This window comes from Oncorhynchus tshawytscha, linkage group LG08, assembly GCF_018296145.1.
Source record: "Oncorhynchus tshawytscha isolate Ot180627B linkage group LG08, Otsh_v2.0, whole genome shotgun sequence".
Taxonomy (NCBI): domain Eukaryota; kingdom Metazoa; phylum Chordata; class Actinopteri; order Salmoniformes; family Salmonidae; genus Oncorhynchus; species Oncorhynchus tshawytscha.
The window spans coordinates 60919010-60945708 of NC_056436.1; the positions used below are offsets into that span (position 1 = coordinate 60919010).

At 45.8% G+C, this 26699-nt stretch overlaps 1 protein-coding gene across 4 annotated transcripts in view; it reads left to right on the forward strand.

The window, feature by feature from the left end:
• LOC112256182 (fibroblast growth factor 13) overlaps window positions 1–26699 on the forward strand; it is a 182449-nt gene that overhangs the window by 20584 nt on the left and 135166 nt on the right. The gene's annotated exons all lie outside the window — the stretch shown is intronic.

Consider the following 26699-nt stretch of genomic DNA (forward strand, 5'->3'; position numbering starts at 1 on the left):
GATAGGACACCTTTGGTGGGTGATTCAAAAGAAATATTACATGTTTAAAGCATCTCTCGGCTAAGGTTTGGCCTCCCTGGAGCTGGAGCTACAAACATTATATAGATTGCTATTACGTCCTACTCCTCAGTCAAACATTTAATTTATCTCCTTAGATGAGAAAGGGGACGAGGACTGCATTCAGAGTGGAGCACAAAATTAAATGAAATGGTCACAGAAAGGATAGAATGGGGAAGATATTAAGGATGAATTCATCCCTTAATAGAAGATTATCAACTGCTCAATCGAAAGTGTGTGTGTGACCACATGTTCTGGTGTAAACACGATGTGCACTGCAGAGTCTTAACTGGGGTAGAACGCCTTCTGTTTTGGGTTTTGGTTCAAAAAAAAGACAGACATTGTGAGGATGATTTCTAAATATAGCCTGATCCTTCGCTGGTCCCTGAAGCCAATTTTACGCAGTCTGGATTGGTGAACATCACATCTACACCACATGCCTCTCTCTCTCTCTGTCTGTCTCTCTCTCTTTCTCTCTCTCTACCTCTCTTTCTCTCTACCTCTCTCTCTTTCTCTCTACCTCTCTCTCTTCCTCTCTACCTCTCTCTCTCTTCCTCTCTACCTCTCTCTCTTCCTCTCTACCTCTCTCTCTACTTCTCTCTCGCTCTCTTCCTCTCTACCTCTCTCTCTACCTCTCTACCTCTCTCTCTACCTCTCTCTCTACTTCTCTCTCGCTCTCTTCCTCTCTCTCTCTCTCCCTCTCTACCTCTCTCTCTACCTCTCTCTCTCACTCTCTCTCTCACTCTCTCCCTCTTTCTCTCTCACTTTTTGTCTCTCTCTCTCTCTCTCGCTCTTTGTCTTTCTCGCTACCTCTCTCTTGCTCTTTTTCTCTCTCCCTCGCTTTCTCTCACATGCGGCCTCTCTATCTCGCTCTCTTTCTCTCACTCTCACACCCTCACTTGGTCTCACTCTCTCTCTACCTCTCTGTATCTCTCACAATCTCTTGCTCTCTCTCGCTATATCTCGAGAGATATCGCACTCGCTCGCTCTCTTTCTATCTCTCGCTCACTCTCTCTCTCTCGCTCTCTCTCACACACACTCTCTTTCACTTGCCCTCTTTTTCTCTCTCTCTGTCTCTCACACATTCTCTCTCTCTCTCTCTCTCTCTCACTCGCTCTTTCACTCTATCACAGCTCAGGATGAGACTCAATTGCAGACACAGGAGGCGGAAAGTTAGAATCTCAGATATTTATTATAACACAAGGGACAGGCAAAGGGCAGGTTGAGGGCAGGCAGAGGTTCATAATCCAGGTCAAATTCAGACGAAAGCCAGGGCCCGACAGGAGCCAGGATGGCAGGTAGGTCTAGAGGAATGTGCCCATTCCAGGACGGGGAACGGGCAGAGTCTGGGACTAACATCCCCCGGGGTCTGTCTGGGAACGCTGTGCCTTACGAACCAGGCTCTCTATACCCCAGATGACGGCAGGGAGGCTGGTCTCGGGTCAGACGGTGTCGGAGCGAGGCTATACAGGCATGAGAGTGTATCAGGCTTCACATTCTTGTGCCTAGGGCTGTGGGAGATAGTAAAACGAGTGAATAATAAGGGCCCTTCGAGCCTGCCTTGAGTTGAGGCTCTTGGCAGTGCGGAGATATTCCAGGTTCTTATAGTCAGTCCACACTAAGAATGGATGTTCCGCCCCCTCTAACCAGTGCTTCCACTCTTCCAATGCCATCTTAACCGTGAGTAGTTCTCGATTTCCCACATCATAGTTCCTCTCAGCGGGGTTAAGACGATAGAAAAGGAAAGCACAGGGATGCATTTTTTGGTCCTGGGTAGAACGCTGGGACAGGATGGCCCCCACTTCAAAGTCCGAGGTGTCGACCTCCAGCACGAACTGACGGGACGGGTCCTGATGGATTAAGATGGGAGCTGTAGTGAATCGATACTAGAGTTCCGAGAACGCCCGGTTATCTTCTGGAGACCACGTGAACGGAACCTTGGGAGTGGTGAGTACTAAGAGGGGGGAAGCCAGGGTGCCGTCGAGGGTGTTCCGAAGGTCCAACTTCGAGAAGATAGTCGCCCCCTGGATAGCCTCGAAAGCCAAGGAGATGAGTGATTGCAGGTAACGTTTTTTAACCATGATGTCATTAAGACCCCAGTAGTCGATACACAACAACAGGATTTTGTTCTTCATCTCCACAAAGAAGAACCCTGTGCCGGCGGGGGAGGCAGATGGACGATTACTCTCTGCAACAAGAGATTCCTCAATGTACCCTTCTGTTGTCTTCGTCTCCAGATCCGACGGGAAATAAAGCCGCCCCCAAGGTGGTGTTGTGCCCAGGAGAAGGTCAATAGCACAATCGTAGGGTCGATGAGGAGGAAGAGATGTGGCGCAGGCTTTGTTAAAAACTTCCAGGAATTCCTGGTACTCTGCAGGAACGGCGGAAAGATCTGAGGATTTCCCCAAGCCTGCAGGAAGATGTTCCGGGGCAGGCTGCGCCAACTTCAGACAATGCATGTGGTAGAACTGGCTCCAACCCATGATAGATCCAGTAGCCCAGTCGATCAGGTGTTTGTGCGTCTGGAGCCATGAAAACCTCAAAACCACAGTTATATGAAGAGATTCGATGAGCAGGAACTGCATAGACTCACTGTGATTACCTGACACTTGCAGGTTGATAGGAACTGTATTGTGGGTGACTGCCAAATGATTTGGACTGGTCACTCCACAGCCGGATGGCATGGAGAGGGGTACAAGTAATGGGAGATTGGAAACTCCACGTACAGTTCATCTATGTACTCATACCTACTGATGAGCCTGGTCTTTTGTTGGACAAGTAGATATGTAATGTCCTGTTGTTCCACAATGCAGACAGCTCCTGGTGCTGTCTGTATCAGCAGGAGACAATCTAGCCCTGCTCAATTGCATGGGCTCCAGAGGTGGCAAGTCAACAGCCCTTGGTGATTCCAGAGGGAACTCAGGTGACGGATTCTGATTGGATTCTCCCGGTAAAGTAGACACCAGGGACTTCCGGGATTCCTAGGCGGCGAGGTGGGAACCGTGGACGAGCGAGTGTGACAGGGAACAGACATCTCCCTCCTACATTCCCGTAGCCACCCATCGATCCATATAGTCAAGGCTATGAGAGAGTCGAGGTCAGGGATTCCGGGTACCAGGCACTCTTGGCGGCCAAAGTGCGAGATTCTCATTTGTAGTCTGCCATACTGTGGGAGTCTTGGCGCAGTTGAAGTAGCTTCCTAGCAGCCTCTCTCCTGGACAATGGAGAATCTAACACCTTTTTTTACCTCTGCCACGAGCTCATCCAGACTGAGGCAAATAGTGGATTGCCATAGCCCAGGTGAGGGTCCTCCCTCAGCGTTATCAGGTACAATGTATTTGAGCGATCCGAGGGAAATGAAGAGGGCTACAGCTTGAAGATGAGGGAGCACTGGGAGAGAAACTTCCGGAAGGTTCCTGGATCTCCAGCATAGTGCTCTGGAGGAGGTAACCGGGGTTCCTGGGAAGCTGGGGTAGGCTGGGGAGAAGCGCCGCCGGTAGCGGGGTTACTGAGAGTCTTGGACGTTACCATTGTGGCTTGCTGCCTAGTAGATAATCTGCAGAATTTCTCCAGCACTGGGGGTCAGGACGGGCACACTCAGACTTGGGGTCAAGACGGGCAGACTGGGTCAGGACAGGACAGACTCTGTGTCAGGACAAGCAGACTCTAGGTCAGGACAAGCATACTCTGGGTCAGGACAGTCAGACTTGGGGTCAGTACAGGCAGATTCAGACTCGGGGTCAGGACAGGCAGACTCAGGGTCAGGACAGGCAGACTCAGGGTCAGGACAGGCAGACTCAGGGTCAGGACAGGCAGACTCAGGGTCAGGACAGGCAGACTCAGGGGTCAGGACAGGCAGACTCGGGGTCAGGACTCGGGGTCAGGACAGGACGGACTCAGGGTCAGGACAGGCACACTCTGGGTCAGGACGGGCAGACTCTGGGTCAGGACGGACTCGCAGGACTCAGGGGTCAGGACGGGCAGACTCGGGGTCAGGACGGGCAGACTCGGGGTCAGGACGGGCAGACTCGGGGTCAGGACGGGCAGACTCGGGGTCAGGACAGGGCAGACTCGGGGTCAGGACAGGCAGAAAGGTCAGAACCGCGAAGACTAGAAACAAAACTTGAGAACAGGAAATCGGGAAACATGCTGGTACGACCTGACAAGACAAGATGAACTGACAACAGACAAACAGAAAACGGAGATATAAGTACACAGGGGATAATGGGGAAAAATGGGAGACACTTGGTGGGGGGTGGAGACAAGCATAAGACAGGTGAAACAGATCAGGGTGTGACACACTCATGCTCTCATGAGGGAGAGGTCATTTACATAATGAGACACAGCCATGACAACAAAGCCCAAATAAGCGCAGGAGCCATCAGTAATCAGGGGCCTCTGAGGTTACTCCCTGACACACTCTCTACTGCTCTGGGGGCCACAGCAGGAACTGACACACTCATCAGGGGCCCCAGAAAGAAGGAATTCTAGAGGAAGGGCTTTCATTGGAACAGAAGGGGGCAGAGGAGGGGGAGAGGGAGGCATGGGGGAGTGAATGAGAAGTCCTCTAGCTCAATGGTTCCCAAAATGTGGTGCGCGCCCCTTAGGGGGGGTGCAGATTTAATTTAAATGTTTTAAACGAACTCAGTCTAGCTTTCAACTTAATTTTGAAAGTTGTAATTGTAGTTTTCCTCTTGTCCTGTCTGTTATTGCATACATTAGAGACCATTTTTAACTTGTCAGAAATGTCCAGGACAACTAGACCATGTCAGCTAATGTTTTTTAACTAGGTCTTCTAGTCCATAGATTCTATTGTAATGTATGAGTCACTTAGATATCACATGAATACACATTAGACATGGGAAATAGTAGAATTTAAGAAAATTTGCTTTAAAATTGCATCATCTCTGCAGCCCACAACAAAATGTGTATAATTGCAGGAAATAAGCTTTAAGCTGCACAATTTTCTCTCCACCAACAAGAGGGGTGTGAACAGTTTGTGTCATGAACAGTGCTTGTGTCCATAGAAATAGACGTGGGATGTTCCCCACATTCTAGAAGGGGGGCCTGAGTGGAAAAGTTTGGGAATCCATGCTCTAGCTCAGAAGGGGTGGAGGAATAACTCATTATACCAGAAGGTATCGTGAGTGTGGAGCGTATCAACGACTCAGACACGAGAGGTATGTGGCAGGGTCTACAGTCAATCACGGACTATAAAAGAAAAACCAGCCCCGTCACGGACCACAATGTCTTGCTCCCAGACAAACTAAACAACTTCTTTGATTGCTTTGAGGACAATACACTGCCACTGACACGGCCCGCTATCAAAGCCTGAGGGCTCTCCTTCACTACAGCCAACGTGAGTAAAACATTTAAACATGTTAACCCTCGCAAGGCTGCAGGCCCAGACGGCATCCCCGGCCGCGTCCTGAGAGCATGCGCAGACCAGCTGGCTGGTGTGTTTACTTACATATTCAATCAATCCTTATCCCAGTCTGCTGTTCCCACATGCTTTAAGAGGGCCCCCATTGTTCCTGTTCCCAAGAAAGCTAAGGTAACTGAGCTAAATGACTACCGCCCCGTATTACTCACTTCCGTCATCATGAATCATGAAGTGCTTTGAGAGACTAGTCAAGGACCATATCACCTCCACCCTACCTGACACCCTAGACCCACTCCCATTTGCTTACCGCCCCAATAGGTCCACAGACGACGCAATCACACTGCCCAATCCCATCTGGACAAGAGGAATACCTATGTAAGAATGTTGTTCATCAATTACAGCTCAGCATTTAACAGCATATTACCCTCCAAACCCGTCATTAAGCTCGGCCCCCGCCCTGTGCAACTGGGTCCTGGACTTCCTGACGGGCCGCCCCCAGGTGGTGAGGGTAGGTAACAACATCTCCACCCCGCTGATCCTCAACACTGGGGCCCCACAAGGGTGCGTTCTCAGCCCTCTCCTGTACTCCCTGTTCACCCATGACTGCGTGGCCATGCACGCCTCCAACTCAATCATCAAGTTTGCAGACGACACTACAGTGGTAGGCTTGATTACCAACAACGACGAGACGGCCTACAGGGAGGAGGTGAGGGCCCTCGGAGTGTGGTGTCAGGAAAATAACCTCACACTCAATGTCAACAAAACAAGGGAGATGATTGTGGACTTCAGGAAACAGCAGAGGGAGCCGCCAACCAATCCACATTGACGGGACAGTAGTGGAGAGGGTAGAAAGTTTTAAGTTCCTCGGCGTACACATCACGGACAAACTGAAATGAAATGGTCCACCCAATAAAATGCAAATTAATTCCTTAAAAATCATACAATGTGATTTTCTGGATTTTTGTTTTAGATTCCGTCTCTCACAGTTGAAGTGTACCTATGATTAGAAAAAACAGACAGTATATACAGTATATACTGTGCTCTATACCATCTACTGCATCCTGCCTATGCCGTTCAGCCATCATTCATATATTTTTATGTACATAGTCTTATTAATTCCTTTACACTTGTGCGTATAAGGTAGTTGTTGTGAAATTGTTAGGTTAGATTACTTGTTAGATGAGAGGACGAGGTAATGAGCGGATAGTGAGAGGTTAAGATGGTGAGCTAAAGACCCGTCCATGTCAGCACACTCCCTGCCTGTATCATCCTCCTCCCCTCCCTCATGAACACTGAATTGGTCACAATGTGAGACTGCAGACTCTAAATGAGTCCCCTCTACACTGTGGCTGTTTTAACAGTGTTACAGCCAATCAAATTCCAGTAGTCAGCAAACCAGCACAGTGTTGATGTTCCATGAAAAACAGTGCGACACTCAGTCACATCACTATAGATTTTGAAATACACTCAGCTGTCTGTCCTGAGTCTTACCTGCTTCACCATTCCACTTTCCCTTCCTGCTTTGTCAGGTGACAGTAGATATTTTATAGGGTGAGGTATCACTTCATTTACACCTTTCTCTCTCTCTCTCTCTCTCTCTCTCTCTCTCTCTCTCTCTCTCTATATATATATATATATATATATATATATATATATATATATATATATATATATATATATATATATATATATATATATAGAGAGAGAGAATTATATATATATAGAGAGAGAGAGAATTATATATGATCTACCTCACTTGCTTTGGCAGTGTTAACACATGTTTCCCATGCCATTGAATTGAGAGAGAGATGAACACAGGCCTTGATTTAACAATAATCCATAACAGCAGAACTGAATTGTCATAAATGGGATGAACAACGTTGAGAGACGCAATAAGGACAAAGAACGTTCGTGTTGCACTGACATTAGGACACTGTTTTTTTTAAGCAATCTACTGTTGTCTGTGTCTCCTTGTTGGGATAACCTTTCCACTCCTGAGATTCTGGCTGCCATCTTGCAGTATTTTAGTAAAAATACTTTAAAGTACTATTTATGGCTTTCTTTACTTTACTGTTTATATTTTTGAAAAGTTTTACTTCATTACAATCCTAAAGAAAAGTATGTACTTTTTATTCCATACATTTTCCCTGACACTGAAAAGTACTCGTTACATTTTGAATGCTTAGCAGGACAGGAAAATTGTCCAATTCGCACACTTATCAAGAGAACATCCCTGGTCACCCCTACTGCCTCTGATCTGGCAGACTCACTAAACACACATGTTTAGTTTGTAAATGATGTCTGTGTGTGCCCCTGGCTGTCTGTACATTTAAAAAGAAAAGGTGCCATCTGGTTTGCTTAATGTAACGGATTTGAAATGATTTATACTTTTACTTTTTGATACTTAAGTATATTTTATCAATTACGTTTACTTTTAATACTTAAGTATATTTAAAACCAAATACTTTTAGACTTTTATTCAAGTAGAATTTTTCTGGCTGACTTTCACTTTTACGTAAGTCATTTTCTATTCAGGTTAACTGAATACTCAAGTATGACAATTGGGTACTTTTTTCACCACTGCCATCTTGGATAATTCCCTTTAACAGATAGCTCAAGCTATTTGTTACCATTTAGTTAGAAGAAAGTGCTATGTTTTAATAGCCAGTCGTGGATACTCAAAACTGTCATGGCCGCCACTCTCTAAACCAGAGCTGTGTTCTTGTGCTTGGTGCGCATCTCGTTGTTCACTCTCCATCCCTTAACACAGGCCATCAACACACTGCAGCCATGCCACCACGTCTGTCACCTCTGTTGTATTATTCTGAGAAAAACACATATCTCAGCAATCTGATGAAATCCCTGCGCTGTGCTTTGTGCACTCTGAGTGTGTGTGCTGTGACCTCTACCCAAAACCTCCTTAGAGATGATTCTCATGTTCACACCGTGGCCTGTGAGTGTACGGGGTATGTCTCTCTCTCTCTGCCATGGTAATGTGGTTCCAGGCGTCTGCGCAGCCTTCTATGTCTATTGTTATCGATTATCTCCCAGTGTTCTGCTCTGTTCCTTGACCAGAATGGAAGGTACAGTTGAAGTCGGAGGTTTACATACACTTAGGTTGGAGTCATTAAAACTCATTTTTCGACAACTCCACAAATTTCTTGTTAACAAACTATAGTTTTGTCAAGTCGGTTAGGACATCTACTTTGTGCATGACACAAGTAATTTTTCCAACAATTGTTTACAGACAGAGTTTTCCACTAATTCATTGTATCACAATTCCAGTGGGTCAGAAGTTTACATACAGTAAGCTGACTCTGCCTTTAAACAGCTTGGGAAATTCCAGAAAATTATGTCATGGCTTTAGAAGCCTCTGATAGGCTAATTGACATATTTTGAGTCAATTGGTGATGTACCTGTGGATATATTTCAAGGCCTACCTTGAACCTCACTGCCTCTTTGCTTGACATCATGGGAAAATCAAAATAAATTGTAGACCTCCACAAGTCTGGCTCATCCAATTTCCAAATGCCTGAAGGTACCACTTTCATCTATACAAGCAATAGTACGCAAGTATAAACACCAAGGGACCATGCAGCCGTCATACCGTTCAGGAAGGAGACACGTTCTGTCTCCTAGAGATGAATGTACTTTGGTGCGAAAAGTGCAAATCAGTCAAAGAACAACAGCAAAGGACCTTGTGAAGATTCTGGAGGAAAAAGTAAAAAAATATCTATATCCACAGTAATACGAGTCCTATATCGACATAACCTGAAAGGCCGCTCAGCAAGGAAGAAGCCACTGCTCCAAAACTGCCATAAAAAAGGCAGACTACGGTTTGCAACTGCACATGGGGACAAAGATCGTACTTTTTGGAGAAATGTCCTCTGGTCTGATGAAACAAAAATATACCTGTTTGGCCATAATGACCATCATTAAGGTTTGGAGGAAAGAGGGGAGGCTTGCAAGCCGAAAACACCATCCCAACCGTGAAGCACGGGGAGGCAGCATCATGTTGTGAGGTAGCTTTGCTGCAGGAGGGACTGGTGCAATTCACAAAATAGATGGCATCATGAGGCGGGAAAATTATGTGGATATATTGATGCAACACCTCAAGACATCAGTCAGGAAGTTAACGCTTGGTCACAAATGGGTTTTCTAAATGGACAATGACGCCAAGCATACTTCCAAAGTTGTGGCAAAATGGCTTAAGGACAACAAAGTGAAGGTATTGGAGTGGCCATCACAAAGCCCTGACCTCAACCCTATAGAAAATATGTGGGCAGAACTGAAAAAGCTTGTGTGAGCAAGGAGGCCTACAAACCTGACTCAGTTACACCAGCTCTGTCAGGAGGAATGGGCCAAAATTCACCCAATTTATTGTGGGAAGCTTGTGGAAGGCTACCTGAAACGTTTGACCCAAGTTAAACCATTTAAAGGCAATGCTACCAAATACTAATTGAGTGTATGTAACTTCTGACCCACTGGGTCCTTTCTAGGGCAGGCATTCCGCTAGCGGAACCCCTTGACAACATTCCACTGAAAAGGCAGCGTGCAAAATTCAAAAACATTTTTTGAAATATGTAACTTTCACACATTAACAAGTCCAATACAGCAAATGAAAGATAAACATCTTGTTAATCTACCCATCATGTCCGATTTCAAAAATGCTTTACAGCGAAAGCACAATATATGATTATGTTAGGTCATAGCCAAGTCAAAAAAACACACAGCCATTTTCCCAGCCAAAGATAGGAGTCAGAAAAAGCAGAAATATAGATACAATTAATCACTAACCTTTGATGATCTTCATCAGATGACACTCATAGGACATCATCTTACACAATACATGTATGTTTTGTTCAATAATGTACATATTTATATCCAAAAATCTCAGTTTACATTGGAGCTTTACATGCAGTAATGTTTTGATTCCAAAACATCAGGTGATTTTGCAGAAATGCTCATAATAAACATTGATAAAAGATACAACTGTTATTCACAGAATTAAAGATAGACGTCTCCTTAATGCAACCGCTGTGTCAGATTTTTTTTTAAATCGGAAAAAGCATAATCTGAGAACGGCGCTCAGAGTCCAATCCAGCCAGAGAAATATCCGTCCAGACAAAAACTCGAAAAGTTCCGTTACAGTCCTTTAGAAACATGTCAAACGATGTATGGTATCAATCTTTAGGATGTTTTTAACATAAAACATCAATAACGTTTCAACTGGAGAATTCCTATGTCTGAAGAAAAGTACTGGAACCAGGGGTAACTGCGCGTCATGAGACAAGGCACTATGCCAGACCACTGACTCAAACAGGTCTCATGAGCTCCTCCTTTATAGTAGAATCCTCATTCAAGTTTCTAAAGACAGTTGACATCTAGAGGAAGTCCAACTTTATCCATATCCCACTGTGTATTCGGAAGGCCAAGCTTTGAAAAACTACAAACCTCAGATGTCCCACTTCCTGGTTGGATTTTTCTGCCTTATGAGTTCTGTTATACACAGACAGTTTTAGAAACTTCAGAGTGTTTTCTATCCAAAATTAATAATAATATGCATATATTAGCATCTGGGACAGAGTAGGAGGCAGTTCACTCTGGGCACGCTATTCATCCAAAAGTGAAAATGCTGCTCCCTTTAAATTAAAGGCAAAGCTAACAAATACGAATTGAGTGTATGTAAACTTCTGACCCACTGGGAATGTGATGAAATTAATAAAAGCTGAAACAAGTCATTCTCTCTACTATTATTCTGACATTTCACATTCTTAAAATGACTGAGTTTAAATGTATTTCGCTAAGGTGTATGTAAACTTCCCACTTCAGCCAAATACATTTAGATTTGACCACAAAGACCAGGGAGGATTTCCCATGCCTTGCAAAGAAGGGCACCTATTGGTAGATGGGTTTTTAAAAAAGTAGATATTGAATATCCCTTTGAGCTAGATATTGAATATCCCTTTGAGCAAGATATTGAATATCCCTTTGAGCATGGGGAAAAATGATTAATTACATTTTGGATGGTATGTCAATATACCCAGTTACTACAAAGTTATAGTCCTTCTTAACTCCATTCCCTTATAGGAAGGCAACCGCTCAGGGATTTCACCATGAGGCCAATGGTGACTTTAAAATAGTTACAGAGTTTAACGGCTGTGATGGGAGAAAACTGGGGAACGACAACATTGTAGTTACTCCACAATTCCAGCCTAAATGACAGAGTGAAAAGATGGAAGCCTGTACAGAATAAAAAAATATTCCAAAACATGCATCCTGTTTGCAATAAGGCACACAAGTGAAATTGCAAAAAATGTGCCAAAGAAACAAACTTCTTCAGTGTCCCTTCCACGGGATGGTTGAGCTAACGTAGGCTAATGCGATTAGCATGAGGTTGTAAGTAACAAGAAGATTTCCCAGGACATAGACATATCTGATATTTGCAGAAAGCTTACATTCTCGTTAATCTAACTCTACTGTCCGATGTACAGTAGCTATTACAGTAAAATAATACCATGCTATTGTTAGAGGAGAGTGCGCCATCTTTTGAACATGAAAATATAAGAGGCTTTTAAAATCCAATATTGGAATATAATGTTGGATGTATTAATATGCTTGTTACTAGTCCATATTGTAATTCCATGTTTGCTGCCTGTCTTCGCCCCTGGCTCACTAAAAAAAGAGATTCACATCTCAATGCTACTTTGTATTATATGCTGACCTCCAGATCATCCTGCCACTTAACCATTTGGACAGGGTTCATTTAGGTGTAAGTGCAAAGCCAACTTGTAAGTAATAATGATTGCTGCTTTACAATGGGTCTAAAGTTTAGTATTTGTTCTCTTGAAGTGAAGCACATTGTGTGTGTGTGTGTGAACTGTGAATATGTGCCATGTTCCATAAAAGCCGGGGGTTTATGTGTGTGTTTGTAAATGTGTGCAGGCATGTATCTCCGTATGTATTAGATGAGCATTTGAGCCTGAGCCAAGTATAGTGATGCCCCATGCGTGTATGATCTAAGTGTGTGTGTGTCCTTCATTCATGTGGCAGAGCACTGAGGGACAGATGGTTGCTCTGCTCCTGTGTTCCCTCCTGTCGGTGCCTACTTTGTTTTGTATCCCAGTCTCTATCCTGCCTTGGCTGAGGGATATCTCTCTCTCTCTCTCTCTCTCTCACTCACTCACTCACTCACTCACTCACTCACTCACTCACTCACTCACTCACTCACTCACTCACTCACTCACTCACTCACTCACTCACTCACTGCCTTTGGACTCCCATTTATTTACTGTATGAGCCCATTTATTTTGTTTGGGCTTGTTGTACCCCGTGGGTGAGCCGTACCTTACTAGTTTTACACAGCGGGTGAGCCGTACCTTACTGGTTTTACACAGCGGGTGAGCCGTACCTTACTAGTTTTACACAGCGGGTGAGCCGTACCTTACTAGTTTTACACAGCGGCTGAGCCGTACCTTACTAGTTTTACACAGCGGGTGAGCCGTACCTTACTGGTTTTACAAAGCGGGTGAGCCGTACCTTACTGGTTTTACACTGCGGGTGAGCCATACCTTACTGGTTTTACACAGCGGGTGAACCGTACCTTACTAGTTTTACACAGCTTGTGAACCGTACCTTACTAGTTTTACACAGCGGGTGAGCCGTACCTTACTAGTTTTACACAGCGGGTGAGCCGTACCTTACTAGTTTTACACAGCGGGTGAGCCGTACCTTACTAGTTTTACACAGTGGGTGAGCGGTACCTTACTAGTTTTACACAGTGGGTGAGCGGTACCTTACTAGTTTTACACAGTGGGTGAGCGGTACTAGATAATAATCAGCAAGTAGCGGGTTTTATAGCTAATCCTGTGTGTGTGTGTGTGTGTGTGTGTGTGTGTGTGTGTGTGTGTGTGTGTGTTGGCTGCAGTGTGAACACCCTGTGTGTGTGTTGTGTTTTGTTGTGTGTGTGCTGACTGCAGTGTGAACACCCTGTGTGTGTGCTGGCTGCAGTGTGAAGAGCCAGTATGTGTGTCTGACATGTAGAAGGCAATAAGAAATCACTTACGTGGAGACTGGAGCCTTATGATTTATTCAGAGGGAGTGGATTGAGGAGAAAAGGTTATATTCCCAGCCAGCACTGGAATTGATGACTGCTGCCCCAGCTCCATGCACACCACACTGAATTAAACCCTGCAGGCCCCGGCGTGTATGTATGTGTGTGTGTTTTTGTCAGAGTGTGTATGTCAAAGTGTGATAGAGAGATGGGGTATGTGGAACAAGCTCTCACAGTCTCACTGCAGAATTACACGTTCATCCACGTTCTCCAAACATCAAATTTCGAAGTTAAGGGTTACGTTTAGGTACTCATTCCGAATGGTTAACCCTTGGCCTGCAATTTCCGCATCCCGCGGAAATCTAATTGGCATAATATAAAAATGTTGCATGGCTGAGTCTCAATCCACCACATTCGCCGATATCACCCTTCCGCATCCGACGCGAAACGTAGCAGAGCTAGAGTGATGTTTGTCAGACCAGACCATTCAGACCAGACCACATCTTTAGTGTCCAAACAAGACTCATCTTAAGGTCCAGTTTAAAAAATGAATGGAAGTACATATAGAGATAGTTTAGTTCCTAAAATAAGGTGATAAATACATGTAAAAACATCAAATAAATAGTTTCCTGATCTTTATAATATCTTCAGATAAAGGACAGACACATTTTGGGGGGGACTATCTTTTGTTCCACATGGTGAATCTGCTATTCTTTGCGTTTCTATTGACTAATAGCAGTAATGGCAAATTCAATGTTTCATCCAATACATTATTGTATATTTTTGATACATTAGGGGTCTTCAAAATTAAACAGCTAAATAATCCTTGGTATGACTGTCTTAAAACAATTCCATAGGTTACCCACGGCTTAGACAGGACACATACTAAGCTTTAGACCCCCGGCTTAGACAGGACACATACTAAGCTTTAGACCCCCGGCTTAGACAGGACACATACTAAGCTTTAGACCCCCGGCTTAGACAGGACACATACTAAGCTTTAGACCCCGGCTTAGACAGGACACATACTAAGCTTTAGACCCCGGCTTAGACAGGACACATACTAAGCTTTAGACCCCGGCTTAGACAAGACACATACTAAGCTTTAGACCCCGGCTTAGACAGGACACATACTAAGCTTTAGACCCCCGGCTTAGACAGGACACATACTAAGCTTTAGACCCCGGCTTAGACAGGACACATACTAAGCTTTAGACCCCCGGCTTAGACAGGACACATACTAAGCTTTAGACCCCTGGCTTAGACAGGACACATACTAAGCTTTAGACCCCTGGCTTAGACAGGACACATACTAAGCTTTAGACCCCCGGCTTAGACAGGGCTTAGATTCTAGAGGATTAAGGTAAGGGTTCAGGTTTGGGATAGGGTTAAAACCAAAAATTTAAAAAACTATGTCCACAACTGGAATCGAGCAAGCAATGTTCTGATCCAGAGTCATGGGACTACGGCTATCAACAACCCTGTCCACAATGCCCTAGCAAAACTCAAACCTACTGGGTGGTAATAGTACTCACTGTTACCCCTAGTTGGCAGTTTTGAAGGCACATCCTGACATCCTCGGGACATGGACTCGACGTTGAATTTCAATGTCAATCTTGAACAACCTGGCTGGTACGCGTGTAGGCCTCATCCTTTTGACTCTCTCTCTCGCTCTCTCTGTGTTTACTGTGTTTTGTAGCAGACTTGGTGGCAGATCAAATGCTGGGAGTGTGAGAGCAGGTTAGCAGAGAGCAAGTTAGCAGAGAGCAGGTTAGCAGAGAGCGGGTTAGCAGAGAGCGGGTTAGCAGAGAGCGGGTTAGCAGAGAGCGGGTTAGCAGAGAGCGGGTTAGCAGAGAGCGGGTTAGCAGAGAGCGGGTTAGCAGAGAGCGGGTTAGCAGAGAGCAGGTTAGCAGAGAGCAGGTTAGCAGAGAGCAGGTTAGCAGAGAGCAGGTTAGCGGGTTAGCAGAGAGCAGCTTAGCAGAGAGCAGGTTAGCAGAGAGCGGGTTAGCAGAGAGCGGGTTAGCAGAGAGCGGGTTAGCAGAGAGCGGGTTAGCAGAGAGCGGGTTAGCAGAGAGCGGGTTAGCAGAGGGGGTTAGCAGAGAGCGGGTTAGCAGAGAGCGGGTTAGCAGAGAGCGGGTTAGCAGAGAGCGGGTTAGCAGAGAGCAGGTTAGCAGAGAGCAGGTTAGCAGAGAGCAGGGCGCTTTGCTTTGTTTGCTCCGGTTTTTAATTGCCTGTCTGACTGTGTGTGAATAGGCTTTTAACACACAAGAACAGAACCATAGTACCTTAAATCAAATCAAATCAAATCAAATTTTATTTGTCACATACACATGGTTAGCAGATGTTAATGCGAGTGTAGCGAAATGCTTGTGCTTCTAGTTCCGACAATGCAGTAATAACGAGCAAGTAATCTAACTAACAATTCCAAAAAAACTACTGTCTTATACACAGTGTAAGGGGATAAAGAATATGTACATAAGGATATATGAATGAGTGATGGTACAGAGCAGCATAGGCAAGATACAGTAGATGATATCGAGTACAGTATATACATATGAGATAAGTATGTAAACCAAGTGGCATAGTTAAAGTGGCTAGTGATACATGTATTACATAAGGATGCAGTCGATGATATAGAGTACAGTATCAACGTATGCATATGAGATGAACAATGTAGGGTAAGTAACATTATATAAGGTAGCATTGTTTAAAGTGGCTAGTGATATATTTACATCATTTCCCATCAATTCCCATGATTAAAGTGGCTGGAGTAGAGTCAGTGTCATTGATAGTGTGTTGGCAGTAGCCACTCAATGTTAGTGGTGGCTGTTTAACAGTCTGATGGCCTTGAGATAGAAGCTGTTTTTCAGTCTCTCGGTCCCAGCTTTGATGCACCTGTACTGACCTCGCCTTCTGGATGACAGCGGGGTGAACAGGCAGTGGCTCGGGTGGTTGATGTCCTTGATGATCTTTATGGCCTTCCTGTAGCATCGGGTGGTGTAGGTGTCCTGGAGGGCAGGTAGTTTGCCCCCAGTGATGCGTTGTGCAGACCTCACTACCCTCTGGAGAGCCTTACGGTTGAGGGCGGTGCAGTTGCCGTACCAGGCGGTGATACAGCCCGCCAGGATGCTCTCGATTGTGCATCTGTAGAAGTTTGTGAGTGCTTTTGGTGACAAGCCGAATTTCTTCAGCCTCCTGAGGTTGAAGAGGCGCTGCTGCGCCTTCCTCACGATGCTGTCTGTGTGAGTGGACCAATTCAGTTTGTCTGTGATGTGTATGCCGAGGAACTTAAAACTTGCTACCCTCTCCACTACTGTTCCATCGATGTGGATGGGGGTGTTCCCTCTGCTGTTTCCTGAAGTCCACAATCATCTCCTTAGTTTTGTTGACGTTGAGTGTGAGGTTATTTTCCTGACACCACACTCCGAGGGCCCTCACCTCCTCCCTGTAGGCCGTCTCGTCGTTGTTGGTAATCAAGCCTACCACTGTTGTGTCGTCCGCAAACTTGATGATTGAGTTGGAGGCGTGCATGGCCACGCAGTCGTGGGTGAACAGGGAGTACAGGAGAGGGCTCAGAACGCACCCTTGTGGGGCCCCAGTGTTGAGGATCAGCGGGGAGGAGATGTTGTTGGCTACCCTCACCACCTGGGGGCGGCCCGTCAGGAAGTCCAGTACCCAGTTGCACAGGGCGGGGTCGAGACCCAGGGTCTCGAGCTTGATGACGAGCTTGGAGGGTACTTTGGTGTTGAATGCCGAGCTGTAGTCGATGAACAGCATTCTCACATAGGTATTCCTCTTGTCCAGATGGGTTAGGGCAGTGTGCAGTGTGGTTGAGATTGCATCGTCTGTGGACCTATTTGGGCGGTAAGCAAATTGGAGTGGGTCAAGGGTGTCAGGTAGGGTGGAGGTGATATGGTCCTTGACTAGTCTCTCAAAGCACTTCATGATGACGGATGTGAGTGCTACGGGGCGGTAGTCGTTTAGCTCAGTTACCTTAGCTTTCTTGGGAACAGGAACAATGGTGGCCCTCTTGAAGCATGTGGGAACAGCAGACTGGTATAGTGATTGATTGAATATGTCCGTAAACACACCGGCCAGCTGGTCTGCGCATGCTCTGAGGGCGCGGCTGGGGATGCCGTCTGGGCCTGCAGCCTTGCGAGGGTTAACACGTTTAAATGTCTTACTCACTTCGGCTGCAGTGAAGGAGATGTTTCCGTTGCAGGCCGTGTCAGTGGCACTGTATTGTCCTCAAAGCGGGCAAAAAAGTTATTTAGTCTGCCTGGGAGCAAGACATCCTGGTCCGTGACTGGGCTGGGTTTCTTCCTGTAGTCCGTGATTGACTGTAGACCCTGCCACATGCCTCTTGTGTCTGAGCCGTTGAATTGAGATTCTACTTTGTCTCTGTACTGGCGCTTAGCTTGTTTGATAGCCTTGCGGAGGGAATAGCTGCACTGTTTGTATTCAGTCATGTTACCAGACACCTTGCCCTGATTAAAAGCAGTGGTTCGTGCCTTCAGTTTCACACGAATGCTGCCATCAATCCACGGTTTCTGGTTAGGGAATGTTTTAATCGTTGCTATGGGAACGACATCTTCAACGCACGTTCTAATGAACTCGCACACCGAATCAGCGTATTCGTCAATGTTGTTGTCTGACGCAATACGAAACATCTCCCAGTCCACGTGATGGAAGCAGTCTTGGAGTGTGGAGTCAGCTTGGTCGGACCAGCGTTGGACAGACCTCAGCGTGGGAGCTTCTTGTTTTAGTTTCTGTCTGTAGGCAGGGATCAACAAAATGGAGTCGTGGTCAGCTTTTCCGAAAGGGGGCGGGGCAGGGCCTTATATGCGTCGCGGAAGTTAGAGTAACAATGATCCAGGGTCTTTCCACCCCTGGTTGCGCAATCGATATGCTGATAAAATTTAGGGAGTCTTGTTTTCAGATTAGCCTTGTTAAAATCCCCAGCTACAATGAATGCAGCCTCCGGATAAATCGTTTCCAGTTTGCAGAGAGTTAAATAAAGTTTGTTCAGAGCCATCGATGTGTCTGCTTGGGGGGGATATATACGGCTGTGATTATAATCGAAGAGAATTCTCTTGGTAGATAATGCGGTCTACATTTGATTGTGAGGAATTCTAAATCAGGTGAACAGAAGGATTTGAGTTCCTGTATGTTTCTTTCATCACACCATGTCACGTTGGCCATAAGGCATACGCCCCCGCCCGTCTTCTTACCAGAAAGATGTTTGTTTCTGTCGGCGCGATGCGTGGAGAAACCCGCTGGCTGCACCGCTTCGGATTGCGTCTCTCCAGTTAGCCATGTTTCCGTGAAGCAGAGAACGTTACAGTCTCTGATGTCCCTCTGGAATGCTACCCTTGCTCGGATTTCATCAACCTTGTTGTCAAGAGACTGGACATTGGCAAGAAGAATGCTAGGGAGTGGTGCACGATGTGCCCGTCTCCGGAGTCTGACCAGAAGACCGCTTCGTTTCCCTCTTTTTCTGAGTCGTTTTTTTTTTTTTTGGTCGCTGCATGTGATCCACTCGGTTACACTGGTTGTAAGGCAGAACACAGGATCCGCATCGCGAAAAACATATTCTTGGTCGTACTGATGGTGAGTTGACGCTGATCTTATATTCAGTAGTTCTTCTCGGCTGTATGTAATGAAACCTAAGATGACCTGGGGTACTAGTGTAAGAAATAACACGTAAAAAAACAAAAAACTGCATAGTTTCCTAGGAACGCGAAGCGAGGCGGCCATCTCTGTCGGCGCCGGAAGTACGTCACTACCTTACTGGTAGTGACTGGTCCTGTGAAGATCACATTCACAATAAACCCTGTCACCCTTATTGTGCATCTGAGACAGAGGTTCCTCTGGTGGTTAGAGGTGCAATTGTCATGCACTGCTTTTCAGAAAGCATCTTTAGGGAAATACATTTTGTTACTTTTCTGTACCGAGTTATTTGTGCTTCCTAGAAAATTCTGAATTCCACCATAACTAGCCCCAGACAGTGACATCACTTGTCTTCCTCACAGTGAGAGCCGAAGAGAAAGCCAGAGGAGTGTGTTCCTCGGTTCCCGCTATCTCTGTCCCTAGTGAACCTCAGCCATTCTGATAATTATATCTTCCCCCTAAAACAAAAAGAGTCTAAATATAACCGGGTCCTAATTACAGGAGTGGTGATGTTATGTTGCTCGCTGCTTTCCTAAACGACATGGAGCTGAAGTTCTTAAAGACACGCTGGAGCTAATGAACTTGTTTGTCTTCGCAAAGCGTCTTTCCGCCCGCCGCGCCTCGCTAATGAGTTGTTGCATCTTCACAGCACCCTGCCTGCCCTCTGATCACGGCGGAGGTGAAAGCGCGAGAAAGGGTCAATGGGGTCCTACGGACGGTCACTTTTCCAACAGGCAGTGGGTAGGACACCCCACACAGGCTTGTTAACAGGCAGTGCCCGGTGTGAGTGTCTGGGGTCAGAGTTCCCGAGGCCCACTCTGAAGGTCTACTTCAGGTCTACTACATGACATACAGCTGTGTTAAAAGGGGAATTTATTTGTACAATATACTGAAAGCGATGTGATGGCTGTAAGTGCCAATGAAATTGGCAATGTAGTGGAATGTTATGTCAATTATGTCAATGTTATGCCAATGTTATGTTAATGTTATAACCATGTTATGTCAATGTTATGTCAATGTTATGTCAATGTTATGTCAATGTTATAACCATGTTATGTCAATGTTATGTCAATGTTATGTCAATGTTATGTCAATGTTATAACCATGTTATAACCATGTTATAAACCATGTTATAACCATGTTATAAGCTTGTTATGTCAATGTTATAAGCTTGTTATAACCATATTATAGCAGTGGTAAAGCCACGTCAGACTTCTGTCTTTTGAGGATGAGAAGAGATTTTCCCCACCTTCACTCCTCTTACAGTCAGGTATGAGAGTAAGACATTGTTAACATTGTTACAACTGTGTTAGAACAAAACAGGAGGTGTCTGGGTATGGGGACCTTTCCATCTGGTGTGTCAGTCAGTCAGGGTGTCATACTGCATAGGTTGGCTGTTTGGTGCTCCTGGTGGTCACATAATACCCACTGTGGGGGTAAGCCTGGAGCAACCAGGCATTTTTAGCCCAGGTTTGGCCACAGTTCCGGCATGAGACACCAGAGATGTGTGTTGGTGAGTCTAATTTTAGGGATGTGTGGTGGGGGTGTACATTTTTAGGTGTGTGTTGGGTCACAGCATGACAGAGAGCCACTCCCCTCCTTGAGTCGCTGGAAACAGATTATTCCATGAGAAAGCGCTCTTCCCGATCACTCCAAATAAATAATGCTGTTGTTAACATTGGAAAGATTAGAAGACTGTAATACAGAGAGAACACAGCATTAAGAGATGTATCTCTCCCCTTGACCCTGGTACTGAGGAAGAGAGAAAAGAGATGTATCTCTCCCCTTGACCCTGGTACTGAGGAAGAGAGAAAAGAGATATCTCTCCCCTTGACCCTGGTACTGAGGAAGAGAGAAAAGAGATGTAGCTCTCCCCTTGACCCTGGTACTGAGGAAGAGAGAAAAGAGATGTAGCTCTTCCCTTGACCCTGGTACTGAGGAAGAGAGAATCTGAGAACTGGGCACAGAAAACAGTACTGGCAGATTGCCAATATACCTCCCTTTTACACTGACTGACTGTCCAACTTTGACCAATAGCCAATTCCCAACAAATCCACCTAAGACAAGATAATGACTGTTTCCAAGGGGAAGCCGATTTGCAGTCTTTGTGGGGACAGTGAACGTTTCTGCCATGCATGTTTCGCTGATCGTGTGTCTGGCCATGTGAGAGGGACCCATGAGTGTCTGTCTGGCTTTGCGCGTCTGTCCGTGACTTTTCTGGCTGCAAGGTATTTCACTCGCCCTCTCGGTCTCTCTCTCTCTCTACAGATTGAGTGTGCCTGGGATGGGGCGCAGTCTGAGCCAGCACCAGCCTGTGTGCTGACGAGTGTCTACACAGATAACCTGTGACTGGATTTACTGTCTGTCCGAACCCTCCTCCTCTGGCCTCTGACTCTCTCCTCCCTTCTCACGACGGAAGGATCCATAGTCGTTCCGACCAAATGCATCTCTCTGTTCATCTCTTATTCTCTTTCTGCACCTCTCTTTACTTTCGTCCCCTCTCTTGCGCTTTCCTTTTTTGCTGAGACCACTGAGGTGCCCAGAGTCTGCATGAGAGGGCTCTTAAACTCTTCCTCCTTCTCCTCCCCTTCCCCTTCCCGTCTCAGACAGTCTCATGTTGTAAATTGAACGGTGTCCCTTTACCCAACGAGGCCAGGAGGTTTATGGTGCCCTGTCGGTGGTATTTGCATGGGGCTTGATGGGGAGCAGTAATGACTTCAGAGGACAGTGATTGGCAGGGCGGACATTAAGGTCTGCTGTCAGAGTATCAGGTCATTTTATGGAGCAGCACAGTGCAGTGGTGACCCTCTCTCTTCATTCCCCTCTCTCTTCATTCCCCTCTCTCTTCCTCCCCCTCTCTCTTCCTCCCCCTCTCTCCGTGTACACTAGAACTAAGAGGCGGCTTGCCTCTTAGTTCTAGTGTACCGTTCTATAGAGGTGTCTTTTCTAAGAGGAGAGCAAATGGGAAAAATATTTTGTGGGAGACAGACAGAGAGACAGACAGAGAGACAGACAGAGAGACAGACAGCGAGAGAGACAGAGAGAGAGACAGAGAGAGAGACAGAGAGAGAAGTCCTCAAGACACATTGAATGCCTGCGCACACACACACACCCACACTCACACAGTCCCTCTCCGCCCTTAAGTGCCTCTGTCGATGTGCTGCAGAGTGGGCTTCACTCATCTGACACCCAAGAGTCTGTTACCTGTCATTCTCCATCCCTCCCTCTCTCCTCTCCTCTGGGTCCTATCATCTTCAAGCCTCAGTGGCTTCTACTGTCATTGCCCTCTAGTTGACTTCCAAGCATTCAGAAGGTAGGGCACATGGGTCACTGACATCACACCAGAGGTATGTGATCATGGGTAATTCAGGAGGAGAAGAGGTGGCGGAGGTGGCTGTTGTGAAAGGAGGAGCGGAGGGGGTGTTTCATGGTATATTGTGAGCGCTTGAGGAAATGCTAGTAGCTTATAATCAGGGATATTCGTCATGGCGTCCCTGCCCTCTCAGCAGTGTGTTGCCAAAGTATGTCCCCTGTGGGTACGGATGGCTGCACCAAGCTGGGGCGTGATGACAGCAGCCCAGACCGGTCAACCCAGGTTAGAACAGTAGACTAAATACCAGCACATTAAAGTCCAGCTCAAAAGCCCAGTACAGCCCCATCTAAAGTACAACCTAAGCCCTCGACCAACCCACCCTAAACTAAGCCTTTGAACTGCCTGTGAGTGGGAATCATTAGGCCACATCACCCACAGTGCTTTGCCAATTCAGTGGCTTGTGTGTTGGGCAAATGAAGTTGATTAGTGCGATGGCTGAGCCCTGTGTGGCTGACTGGGTAGCAGGGTGGGCCGCTGGGGAGGCCAGATTAACGCTGTGACACTACCTCTGAATGGGCCTCGTTAAGTGTGTCAGAAAAGGAGGGCCTGACACCTCCACAGAGACAGAGGTGTTTAAAAATCCAACATGTACACACAACCCTGTTTCTACCATGCAGGTCAAAGTAGGCTGTTTACTCTGTGTGTGTGTGTGTGTGTGTGTAGAAAAGGTGGACTGCATGAGGAGGGTTTGACTGGTTCAGAGTGACATCGTGGTGCATCAATAATAATGTAGATGAAATTACATGGGGCAGGAATCCAAATAGCAGGGTTTTATTGCACACAGACACAGCAGCACACGGGGAAAGGTTGCGGGATAAAGTCATGGCGTGTAAGGCCGGTGAGGTTGTGTGAGTTGTGATAGGAGGTTTGGGTTCTGGGGGATACTACACATTACGCTATACACACAAAGAAAAGTGCCGTAGCTAATAGAATGTAAAAAGTATAGCTGACATGCTGACCACAACAAAGGACATTGTCCTATCCTGAGCTCCGTAGACATTGGGAAAGGAAGTGATCTAAGTAAGGTGTAGAATCATAAACAGTCTGATTAGAAAGTTAGCATTATACAATTCTCCAGACACAAAAGGCACTTCCTTTAGCGTCAGGTATGCGCAACAAAGGCCCATGAATAAGGACTTCAGCCGCCCCATGCCACCACAAATACTTAGGTCAAACAAGCTGCTTATATAGGTGAGGAAGGGAGAGGAATGGTGATTATCAGAGTGAGTTCAGGTGTGGTGAGGAGGCATGTCCGGATGGTAATTAGGGAATTGGTGAGATGACATGATCCTTCCGAACAGTGTGTTTTGTATATTTGTATGTGCGATGTGCGTGTTCACCTGTGTATGTTCGTGCATTTGTGTGTGTGTGTGTGTGTGTGTGTGTGTGTGTGTGCGCCTGTGTGCCTGACTGATCCGATGCCCCTTGAGGAAGTGCTAGGATGGCGATGTGGATAAGCTCATGTTAAATCTCACCTGTAAATTCCCACTGCATTATTAATGTGTTACATCTAAATCTGAGATGGGTGGACAAAATAGACTATTTCCAGAAACTCATTAAAATAGTGTTAAAGAATCTCTGATGTTGCCAACATCAAAGCTGAACAGCCTATATATGTGTGATGTCACACTATGTCCTCAGATCGTTTTGGGGGATGGGAATTAGACAGATGTACTCCTCAGCTCTGACTTTTGTTCACTCTGAGGGTTGTTCATTGATTTCTATTGAGAAAGCTGGGCTTGTTTGAAAGTCCATCCAGCTCCGTGATCAGACACCTTGTTTTCCTCTCCGCTCTGCAACGACAGACAGTGAGTTATGTGTGCTGTGTGTATGATCACTGATACGCACAGGGATTGGAAGTTTGAACCGGTCTCTCTCCCCCCTCTCGCTCTCTCTCTCCCTCCCCCGCTCTCTCCCTCCCGCTCTCTCTCTCTCCCTTTCTCTCTTCCTCTCGCCCTCTCCCCATTTCTCTCTTCTCTCACTCACTCTCTCTATCCCTCCCTCCCTATCTCACTCTCCCTCTCTGTCTCTCTACCTCTCTCCCTCCCTTTCTGTCTCTGATGGTTTCCCGTGTTAACAGTAGTAATGGTGGTGGTGTTTGGGAACTGAGACGAGGTTATTCCTGCAGAATTCCTTCTCATCAGGCTGACTATGGCTGAGGACTGATCCGGCCTGACAGGTGTTATGGCGAAGCGTCATATGCTGTGATTGCTCTCTGAGTCACGCTCCTAATCGGCATGACTTCGCCAAAACATTTTACCACTCTGGGCCCCTGCTACAGTCACATAGTGTGTGTCCCAAATGGCACCCTATTCCCTCTATAGTGCACTACTACCAGAGCCCATAGTCTGGTCAAAGGTAGTGTGCTATGTAGGGAATATGGTTTCATTTGGGGACACACGCACAAATACTACAGCTAGAATCACACTAACACTCTATTCAAGGTCTCATGGTCTCTCCTGGTCTGTAGCGTCTTGTAAAACTGACCTGGCCTTGGGTTCAGGGCTGTATTTTCGGAGACCTCCTCCTGTCTCATTCGAAGGCTGCTGTCTCTACTACTCATAGCTGGCAGCCATTTTGGTCATCAGCATCAAGGTCAGAGTTTGGGTGTTCACTTAGTTGTTAGTTCAAAGGTTTATTTAAGTCAGTGCAGTCACATATCGTTCACTAAACTTTCATCATGGCCTCAGCCTTGAAGTGGGTGGGGGGTAGCCCCCGAAGTGTTGTTGGGTGACATGTTCAGGAATGATGGGGCAGGATGAGTTCACTGGGGCTGCTGTGGCATATGCTCTTAGACTGTGCGTATGGCCATTTAATCTGTGTTGTTTTCCTCGTTGACAGACTTGGCTGACTGCAGTGTGTTTATTTACATAGATTGAGAAACCATCCAAGAAAGATTACTCAATGATGTTACCCAATTACAGATTTCCCTTTAGACAGAAGCAGTCTCTCTCTCCCTCGTTCCCTCTTGTCCCTTTTTCCCATCTCTTCAAAATGAATGTATTACCTGAATGACAGCTCCTCTGCTCTTCATCTTTCCATCCCTGCTCTCTTGCTGCTTTACCTCCAATCCCCTGTGGATGATGCCGCCACAGGCTAGCAGGCAACAAAGGTCATGGAAAACCACTGTTCGTCGTCATCGAGTTGGCTGTTTTCTTAACCTTTATAAATTTCACTACCCACTGCACGGAAGGCCAGGCTGTTTTTATATAATTACACAATAGAATATAACCTTTTTCTCTCTTAGCTCCTTTTTTGATTTATATAATATTTCTGTAGATTAGAGGTTGACACGGGAGTGAAAATTCATTCCTGTCTTTACCTATCAATTATTTTCCTGCACCGTCCTGATCTCCGTAACAATTCTATAACCCCGGAACTTTCCTGTCCCTTCCCGATAATAATCACTCCCGCCCGTGCCCATTTTTGGGTGCAGAAATGTGTAGGCTATTGTGTTTGTTTAGAAAGTATTGAAAATGATTACATGCGACTGTGAAATGTGGTTGTGTTACCTACCTTAGTTAAATGCTCTGACTCCAGGCCTGAGTACGTAGCTCTGGATAGGAGCATTTTCTAAATGACATGAATGTAGATGGGATTAAGCTGGAGGATGAGGACAGAGACGCCGGCAGGATGGTCTGTCTCAGCACAGCATCTGTATAAAACTGTACTCTACAGCTGAGCACTGAGCACATATTCACATTTACAACACGTTAACATTAACATAACATGTTTTTTCAAAACTGAGCTGCAGTAGGCTACTGCATAAGTTGATCTATTTTTATTCCACTTTTCACCTCAGATGGCACTGGTCAAACAATTGCGTTTGATGGTAAAGTTGTTGTCCCACTCTCTGGTTGGTAGCCTATTTGATTAAACTGCAGTATGTTTTACAAACTGTGTACTGGTTCCTTCATTGTCAAAGACAACTCCATGAAACATTTCTAAAACATTCCTTGGTTCTAATGTTAATGTTAGTGATGGGTCCTTGTTTCTAATGTTAGTGATGGGTCCTTGTTTCTAATGTTAATGTTAGTAATAGGTCCTTGTTTCTAATGTTAATGTTAGTGATGGGTCCTTGTTTCTAATGTTAATGTTAGTGATGGCTCCTTGGTTCTAATATTGATGTTAGTGATGGCTCCTTGGTTCTAATGTTAGTGATG